The 10,460-nt window shown below is 39.0% G+C and overlaps 1 pseudogene across 1 annotated transcript; it reads left to right on the top strand.

Annotated features, from left to right (window-relative positions):
- The first annotated feature begins 6,961 nt into the window (after positions 1 to 6,961).
- On the top strand, positions 6,962 to 8,083 carry LOC308427357 (caspase activity and apoptosis inhibitor 1-like; annotated as a pseudogene). The gene is made up of 2 exons: positions 6,962 to 7,012; positions 7,394 to 8,083. The product of its transcript is annotated as a caspase activity and apoptosis inhibitor 1-like (transcript).
- The last annotated feature ends 2,377 nt before the right edge of the window (positions 8,084 to 10,460 follow it).

Raw genomic sequence — 10,460 nt, 5'->3', positions numbered from 1 at the left:
GAGTACAGTATATGAAAGGACAATGGGTTTAGATTTTGCTTGAAATATAAGGCTTCTGTACTTTATATGAAAACCCATTTTAACACAAAGTAAATGTGGTTCATTCAGTAAGCAATGTTGGTAGAGAAAATAGTATCATACACCATACCTTTATTACAATACAGTCAATGAATTATGTGAACATATAATTCACTCTAGATAAAGAGTCTCATAAATTTTATCAGAATAAGAGTTGCTAAATCTTGTTTGAGCTTCATATTACAAGCACAACATACGTATACAAACACATATATTATTATTTTTGAACATTGCTTGTTGAACTCAGTGTCATTTTTCTCTCAGTGTACTGTTTGTTGCTTTATTTTTAAATTTTATATAAGTAGTTTGTGTTTTATGTTGTAATTTAATTGTTCTTACTTTACATTTTTTGTTTCTAAAACGTTCTTTGTACTACTTCCTACAATCTATAAATGGACATGGCTTTTGTTCAATTAATTTTTATGGAATATCTATGTGTTCTTTTATAAATGTATATATTTTGAAAGATATCTGTAGAAATAATGTAAAATTGCATACAATTATATTCTGATTGCTCATTATTTGGTAATACATGGTTAATATTTGTTCCCTTTTGTGGCAATAACATTTTACTTATTCCTCCCTATTATGACTATTTCTAAATTCCTGATAAAAACAACCTTAGAATAACCACGTCTATCCTGCTAAAGTCCAGGGAATGGGGGCAAAGACTCTTCATAGCTTCTTCAAGATGAATATATGGGTATTGAGAATTTAGAAGCAGGGAGTGGGAATGTAGAACCAGGACAAGCCTCAATAAGGAAAGCCACACTGACGATTGGTGTTGTCTCTGGTGTCTGAAATCAGGTCAGTTTAGCATTCTGATGACAAGCTTCACTGTTGCACATATCGGTTTTGGGGAGGGGGTCCCGCTCTGCTCCTCCAGACGAAGGTAGCTTTTCATAGAGCAGGTCCCGGGGAAGGTTGCTTAGGGCGTGCTCTGCCTGGCCCACAGGAGTTCAGGCTGTGTGGCATGGAAGCAACTCCCAGTTGGGTGCTGCCAGGCCTGTGAACTCTGGTGGGACAATGCTCAGCCTGGGGCTAAGATTATAGCCCTGCTGGTCAGGGCCATAAACTGACTCTTAGAAAAGTGCAGAGCCTGCGATAAGGCTCTGGGGTATAACATTCACAGAGGACAAAGGAGTCTGGACCACAAAGGAGCCAGGACAGAGGAGAAAGTTTCAATGTGTGTCTTTATTTTCCTGTGCCTCTTTCCTTTGTTCTGTTCTTTTTAAACAGCCTGGGATCCAACCACCGGATTCACATGTGTTTGCCTCTAAGGCTGGCCATAGTTGTTTTTCTAAAGCTATGTACGTACATGCGTGCGTGCGTGTTCATGTGCGTGTGTGTGTGTGTGAAGGGGAAGGACTTAGTTAGTGGCTGATTTGGCTAGGTCTACATCACTCTCTCCCATGGAGGTCGGGTTTGGGGCTTGTCTAGAGCCTTGTACATCTGCCCCATTGTGGTGCATCCAGGCAAAGTGGATTTTTAATCAGGAGTTCAGAAAGCACTTGCCAGTTGACAGTTACCCATCCTCGGGGCTTCGACCGAACTCGACCTCTCAGATAACCAACTTTGCTCCTACAAACCCACACTTCACCATAGCTGCACATTCTGAAATAAATCTAAAACTCAACAGAAAACATTTTAGTATCGAAATATATTTTGTATGATTTCTTGAATTTAGTTTCAAATATGATCTATATAAATCCAGAATTCATGTAAACCCGAATCATACTTTTTAAAAAGCAAAGACAAAACCTTCCACCCAAAGTAGCGTGTCCCTTAGTTGGCAACTAGAATATTTTGTATTTTGTATTCTCTCCCAGAGAAATAATATAACCACAAAACTCAATATCACACCCAGTTTGAAATTTAAAACAATATAAAACAAATGTATAAACTAAAAAAACTGAATGATTTTATTCTTAGGCCTCTAATAATCTGTCATGTCAAGAAATCAACTCAATTTCCCAATAGATTCCATGTTAAGAAATTATGAGCTTCTTGTGGTAATTTTAAGATAATCACAAATACTCACTAGCTGGCATCTGAGGAGCCATGTGGGCTTAGCAGATTAATTCACAAAACAAACTAATTTACTCTCAGTATCAAAACAATAAATAAGCAACTTGTATAACCAGGTCCTTAGCTCAAAATATTTTGATCTGTCTAGCTCTCAATCTGGAGTGTCTGATCTTTATTTATTAATAATTTCCCTAATATATGTCTGCATTCACTCTGCCTGATGTACATACTTGTATATACAATAACTTTTTAACTTTTAAAATTACTATTTTCTCTCTCTCCCTTGTAGTCACTGATTAATTTTCCTTATCTAATTCAGAACTATGGGGGGAAATCTCAACATGATCAGGTAATCTCGGTACTCTTTCCTTCTAAGTAGAAAAACAAATTAGACTTGAGCATTAAATCTGTATACCACCTTTAACACAAACTGATCAACTTCTTAATATATTTTCTAAACAATTCTGTCAATGAATCAAACATCTTTTAATTTCTCACTGTGTTACCCTGACTTCTCACAGTAGGAGACTCACAGTCTACAGATAGAACCTGCCTATATGTTTTCTTAGAAACATAGAAGCAGCTTCTAAAAAATGTTCAACATCCCTAGTCATCTAGGATGTGCAAATCAAAACAACCTTGATTTCCACCTCACACCAAGCAGAATGGACAAGATCAAAAACTCAGGTGACAACAGATGTTGTTGAGGATGTGGAGAAAGAGAAAAATTCCTCCACTGTTGGTGGGGTTGTAAGCTGGTACAACCACTCTGAAAATTAATCTGGCAGTTCCTCAGAAAATTGGACATAGTACAACCTGAAGACACAGCTGTTCAATTCCTGGGAATATACCCCAAAGATGTTCCAACACATAACAAGGACACATGTTCCATCATGTGTATAGCAGCCTTTTTATAATAGACAGAAACTGGAAAGAACCCAGATGTCCTTCAATAGATGAAAGGATACTGGAACTTTGTTAATTTTACACAATGGAGTATTACTCAGCTATTAGAAGCAATGACTTCATGAAATTCCTAGGCAAAAGGATAGAACTAGAGACTATCATCTTGAGTGAGGTAACCCAGTCACAAAAGAAGAAACATGGTATGCACTTTATGATAAGCAGATACTTGCCCCAGAAAGCTCTGAATATCCAAAAAACAATTTATAGACCTTATGAAGCTCAAAAAGAAGGAAGGCTAAAATGGGAATGCCTCAGTTCTTTTTAGAAGGGAGAACAAAACAATCACAGGAACAAAGATTGAACAAAAAAATCATTCAGAGGTTTCCTAATCTAGAGATCCACCCCATATACAGCCACTAAACCCAAGAACTATAGCTGATCTCACATGTATTTATTTGCTGGAACCAGATAGAGATGCTTCCTCAGGGGCTCTGCGATAGTCATACAGATACACCTGAGCATGTTTGCAGCTAAACATCAGACTGAACATGCAAACCCAATGAAGGTGCTAAATAAAGAATTGAAGCAGTTGAAAGGGATTCCAACCTCATGGGAATAATAACATTATTAACCAACCAAACCCTCCAAAACTCTCATGGACTAAAACACCAACCATTGAGCACACATTGAGAAACCTATGGCTCCAGTTGCATATTTAGCTGAAGATAGCAATGTCTGGCATCAGTGTAAGAAGAGGCCTTTGGTTCATGGAGTTCACATTTCTTTCCAGTGTAAGGGAATGCTAAGGCACTGGGCTGCAGAGGGTGATTAGAAGGGAGTGCACCTTTGTGAAGACAAAGGAGTGGGATTGGAGATGGGATAAGGGTGGCGGAAGGAGATTACTTTTCAAATGGAAATACAGAGTATCTTTTATTTAAAAAAGGAGTAAATCCTCTCCAGTGCTGGCTCCCTCAGGGACATATGGCACTATGGGCATCTCTAGCTGGGTGCTCCAAACCACCTCTATGAACTCAAAAATGGATCATACCCACCGCACCTGATGCTTCTGTCCCAGATGGCATATGGGTTCCCCAGTGTGTTGATTTCACTCACTTTCCTTTATCACCCAGTAGGAATAAAACTCACAACCATTATTTTATCAAGGAGGTTTAGATGTTATATTCTCAACCCACAAACTCTCTACACAATAAACTTACAACCAATAAAGAATGATATAAACTGCCCATTTATATGAGATAAAATGACCCAAAGAAATCCTTAGAAATAATAACAACCATATATATATATATATATATATATATATATATATATATATACATGTATAACGAAGAGACACACTTAGAAAAACATAAACATCTGCCTCCATCCCCATTCCTCCTGGAATCTCCCCCTCATTCTCCCTCCTCTTCCATTTCCTAGCCTTTTCCTTACCTACCTTTTTACAGTCCAATTGCATATCACCTTAGCATAAACCTACAACTTTCTTGGACAAGCATATAATAATCATCACAGAGAGATTGAAGCTTTCTTATTTAAAACTACATTCTAGTTAAACTTCTTATGGTCTAATGGCTGTATCCTGGGTATTCTGTTTTTTTTGTTAATATCCACTTATCAATGAATATATACCATCCATATCCTTTTGGATTTAAGTTACCTAATTGAAAATGATATTTTCTAGTTTCATCATTTTGACTGCAAAATTTATGACATTCTCATTTTTAAGAGTTAACTATATTTCACTGTGTAAATGATCCACATTTTCTATACAGATTCCATGGTTGAGGGACATGTGCATTGTCTCCAACTTCTGGCTATTACAAATAAGGCTGCTATAAACATAGAGGAGCGTGTGTTCTTGTGTTGTGGTGAGGTATCTTTTGGGTATATAGCCAGGAATGGTATATCTGGCTTTGAAGACAGAACTATTTCTAGTTTTCTGAGAAGCTGCCATATTGATTTCCAAAGTAGCTGTACACGTTTTCACTCCAAAAAGCAATGAAAGAATGTACCCCTTGCTCCACATCATCACCAGCATGTGCTGCCTTTTGAGTTCTTAATATTAGCCATTCTGATGAGTGAAAGGAGGAAGATCAAAGTTGCTTTCATTTGTATTTTCCTTATGACTAAGGCCAGATCATCATGTCCAAAATTCTTCTACCTCCTATAGCCTGCCTGTCTCCAAGGAAGTTCATACTAACCAAGGATATAGGTGAGACTCCCACCCAAATACCCATGCCAGCTAGAACACTCACAGAGCCTAGCTGACACTAGTCCTACCCACCCTTTGAAGCTCCGTTTTCCTTTAGGCCTATATCTTCACAGATGCCAGATCAGTGGGCCTGATAACCTCTCACACCCTACAGCCTCTGACACCCAGGAAGTCTTTTGTAACCAGGGACACAGCCTGCCTGTCTTCCAGGAGGTCTGCAGTAACAAAGAACACAGGAGTACTGCATTAACAGGGGAACAGTCTTTTCAGTTTGCTCCTCCATTTGCAATGGGAGCATATCCTGTTCTTGTATCTCAGGACCTGTCTATCTACCAGGATGTTCTCCCTTGGCAGGACTACAAGAGTTCTGCCCTAACCAGGGATGCAGGAATCCCACTCTAACCTGAGACAGTACTGCCTGCTTCCCAAAAGACTGGCTCTTACCCAGGTCACAGGGTTTTAATTGCCTCCAAAGAGGCTGGCTCCATTTAGAGATACCCAGGATAGTTATCACAAGATATAACCAGAATCAAGCCCAAGTGCATAAGCTACAGAGTCCAATACAATTAAGCACCATTAAAACAGAATTCTACCAACACGGCAAGATCGTGATACACTAACATGCCTGGAAAGCAGTATTCTGACTTAAAATTCCATTTCATCTCTGAAGATGATGAACCTTGAGGAGAATACAAATAACTTCCTTTAAAAATATAGGAAATCACAGGTAAACAGGTAGAAGACCTTAAAGAAGAAAGAAATAAATATGTTAAAGAAATACTGGAAAATATAATCAAGTAGGTGAAGAAATTGAACAAAGCAGTCCAAGTTTGAAAAATGGAAATAGAAACAACAAAGAAATCACTAATGGAAGCAACCCTCGAGACTCACAACTGAGGAAAGATATCAGGAGCTATAGATGCAAACGAGAGAGTCTCAGTTGTGTAAGATACCATAGAAGCTATTGACAAGCTTGTAAGAGAAGCTTCATTTGGGTCCCCGTGTTCAGGTTGATGGTTAGCTTCAAGCATTCTCATCTTTATCAGTATGACTCTTTCAGAGCCTCTTAGGAGGCATCCATATCAGGCTCCTGCCAGTAAGTCTTGGCATCAGCAATAAAATTTATTCTTATCCATATAAGAATAAAATCTATTCTTATCTCCTTGTACTAAGCTCAAGTCCATGTGGATCAAGGACCTCCACATAAAACAAGATTCACTGAATCTAATAAAAGTGGGAAAGACTCTCAAACACATTGGCATATATGAAAATTTCCTGAATAGAACACTAGTGGCTTAGGCTCTAAGATTAACAATTGACAAATGGGACCTCATAAAATTGCAAAGCTTCTGTAAGGCAAAGATACTGTCAATAGGACCAGATCACAATTTGCAGCTTGGGAATATATCTTTACTAACCTTACATCCAATAGAGGGCTAATATTCAAACTATAGAACTCAAGAATTAAGACTCCAGAGAACCTTGTAACCCTATTAAAAATGTGCATGCCTTCTGGCATGGCATGTGGTGACGATGGGAGAGACAGCTTACAGGTGTCAGTAACTCTGCTTCATGGCCTTTCTCTGATCTGCCTTAGCTGTGTGAGGATCTGATGATGCCCAGCCCAGGCCAGAGGTGGTAGGTGGAGCTGGGACTGGTGAGCAGCACCTTTAAGGCACAGCTTGTGAAGCAGAGACAGCCAGCTGGCATGGCCAGATGGTGGAGCTCTTCAAGGACGAAAAGGTTGAGCAGCAGCTATGGAGGAAGGTGGGTCACTGCAGAAATGCAGGCTGTTGCTGATGATTGCAGCAGAAGGACCATGACAGGAAAAGTTCTTTCCAGGAGAAGTGGCCCTGGTTAGGAGGCAGCAGAGTCGCTGGTGTCTCTAGATCTTGTCCCTGTGCTGAGCAGGAACGCTGGTGGGTGATGGAGCTGCAGCTGCTGAGTAGCAAGCAGTGCGACTAGTGTGGTGACCATCGCTGAAGGGAGTGCTGAGAGCAGAGGAGCATCTCAGTCTCCCTGAGGCAGGAAACCAAGAATATTTTACCACGTCTGGAAAAATAATTACTCTTGACGAAGCGCAGTGATCTTGAAGAAGGTGGGTGGGTCTTCTGAATGTCTCATAAAACCTATTAGTTTCTATGTCAGACAAAAGAAATGCTGCGTCAGTCCTTCTGTATAATAGGAGAAAAGAAGCCACAGAAGGTGCTCCCTGATGTGCTGAAGAACTGTCCAGTAGAACAAATTAATAAACTATGCCAGGAACAATTAGAACTCCTGTCTTAAAAAACAAAAACAAGCAACAACAAAAAAACTTGATGATTCTTGAGGGTGACAATGATTTGGACTAATATGGAAGAGGAAACAGATTACTGTAAAGTGGCACCTGATTTAATCAATCAGCAAGATCCCTTCATCCCTGAGAGAGAACGACCAGAAGGGTTGGAACCAAACAAGGGAGAGGGGAAGTCAGTGAAGTACTCAGTATAAATGCAGATGCTTATGACAGTGATATAGAAGACCCAAGCAATGAAGAAGCTGCTGCTGCTGTCAACACGGCCCCTGTTGCTGCTGCTGCTGCTGCTTCAGAGGTCCCAGGAAATACAGTCCAGAGTGAAGTTGGTCAGATAGATGACCTGGAGAGAGATATTGAAAAAGGTGTGAATGAGATTTTGCGACTGGCAGAGTCTAGCCCAAAGGAACCCAAGCGGCCACCCTGACTGTTCCTCCACCAATGTTCAGCCTTCTGCGCAGTAACTGGAGCTTCTAGAACTTGAAATACGGGCAAGAGCAAGTAAGGCTCTTATGAAAGCTGGCGATATAGAAAAGCCAGTCTAGTTTTCTGACTTGGATATTATGTGTGTTTGAATGAAGTTATGTCATATAATTTTGTATCTAATGTTTATTTGTGTCTCGTGATATTTCTTTTGTAAAACTTGTTAGTTAACTCATCTTAGGCTGAAAGTATATATATTTTTTACTTTTATATTATAGGTTTTAAGCGAGTATTTAAATTCATCACAAATATGGTTAAATACCCTGGATATTTCTTTAAGTTCATGTCTCTAAATTGATATCTTAAAAGCCAACAGGAAGGAAACAGAACATTTTCTGCCTTTGTTTTTAAAAGTTTGGGCAACAAACACAAAAGCTTTAAGAAAGATTGACCAAGCATGTCTCTCTTAAGGCTACCTGTATTTTTCAACAGAATATTAAATTCCTCTTCTTGATTTATTAGCAGTTTAAAAACTTTATTTAGTTTTGTGTACTTTTATCGTGAATAGTGTTGGAGGGTTCCTTTTTGTGAGTGTTAGTTTCCTAGCTAAAATTAACCGTTTTGCTATAAGCCTCAGAGATCAAACTTGCTTTAAAACTTCTTTAATAAAAAATTCAACTTAAGACTAATTTTTAAACAATGTAAAGTTAATTTGTTCATGTTAAATTCCAGCAACAATCCATTCTGACATATGTTTGGTCTTTTGTTCACATTTTCCCTTCAATAAAATAAAATAAAACTTATTTCCATTTTCATTCCAAACTATGAGTTATCATATATATGATATGATACAAGGTTTCATTTGATGTTATTGTTAGAAGAGCTGGTGGAGAGTTCAATAAATCAAGATAATAAAAGGCTGTGATTCTGGATATGAAGACTTGATACTTTTCCAGAAGCAAATTTGACTTATAGAACCTTTGATAAGTTGAGGTTGTAATTAAGCTAATTTTGTATACTTTTTAATAAACAAATTATTACTTTTAAAGGATGGGGTACAGATATAAACAAAATTCTCTATTGAGGAATCTCAAATGGCAGAGAAGCATCTAAAGAAATGTTCAAACATCAGGCTGAACATGTGGACCCCAGGTAAAGAGCTAGAGAAAGGACTGAAAGAGCTGAAAGGTTTGCAACGTCATGGGAAGAACAATATCATCAACCAGCCAAGGCACTGAGGTAAAGAGGATGATTGGGAGAGGGAGCACCTTCATGGATTCAAGTTGAGGAGGAGTAGGAGGGAGAAGAGTGGTAGGGGACAGGTATAACATTTGAAATAAAAATACAGAGAATATCCAATAAAATTGGGAGAAAAAAAGAGAAAAGAAATGTTCAGCATCCTTAGTCTTCAGGGAAATGCAAATCAAAAGGACTCTGAGATTCTACCTCACACTAATCAGAATTGTTAGGATCAAAAACCAAGGTGACAGCAGATGCTGGTGAGGATGTGGAGAAAGAGGAACACTCCTCCACTGCTGGTGGGATTGCAAACTGGTACAACTACTCTGGAAATCAGTCTGGGGGCTTCTCAGAAAATTGGAAATTGGTCTAACTGAAGAACCAGCTATAATCCCCTCCTGGGCATATACCCAACAGATGCAACACCACACCACATGGTCACCTTCTCCACTATGTTCATAGTAGCTTTACTTGAATAGTAAGAATATCCAGAAGCTAGAAATAATCCAGAGGTTCATCAATAGAAAAACAGATACAAAAAATGCAGTACATATATACAATGGAGTACTACTCTGCTATTAAAACCAATGGCTTCATGAATTTTGCAGGCGAATAGGTAGAACTTGAAAAATTACCATCCTGAGTGAGGTAACCCAGACCCAAAAGGACACACATGGCATGTACTCACCAATAAGTGGATATTAGCCCAAAACCTCAGAATACCCACAATATAACTCACAGCCCATATGAAATTTAACAAGAAGGAAGACCAAAGTGTGGATGCTACAATCCTACTTGGAAGGTGAAACAAAATAATCACAGGAGGTAGAGGGAGAGAGGGACATGAAAGGAAGAGGCACGGAGGGTAAGGGGGGCAAATCAGGTATAGGGCATTACAGAAGAGAAGTCCAGAAGGTCAGGAGAGTGAATAGAAATGTGTAGGAGTGGGGGTGGGGAATAGAGGGGAAACCAAAAGAAAGTCTCAGACATCCAGGGAATCAAGAGACTTCCAGGATCCAAGAGGATGGCATTAGCTGAAACACCCAGCAATGGTGAGATAGATCCTGTAGAGACCACATCCAGTATATAGGTATACCCCCAGTTGAGGGATGGGGACACCCACCCAAGTTTTTAATCTCAAAATATTCTTAAATTTTAATCTCAAAAATTTCAACCAAGAATTGTTCCTGTCTAAAGAAAACACAGGGGCAAAAAAATGGATCAGTAACTGTAAGAAGCCGTTGGTGCCAATAGATGGTG

Source organism: Micromys minutus, assembly GCF_963924665.1.
Source record: "Micromys minutus genome assembly, chromosome: 11".
Lineage (NCBI taxonomy): Eukaryota > Metazoa > Chordata > Mammalia > Rodentia > Muridae > Micromys > Micromys minutus.
The sequence above is the reverse complement of the archived record's forward strand: the minus strand, read 5'-3'. Positions and strand labels throughout refer to the sequence as shown.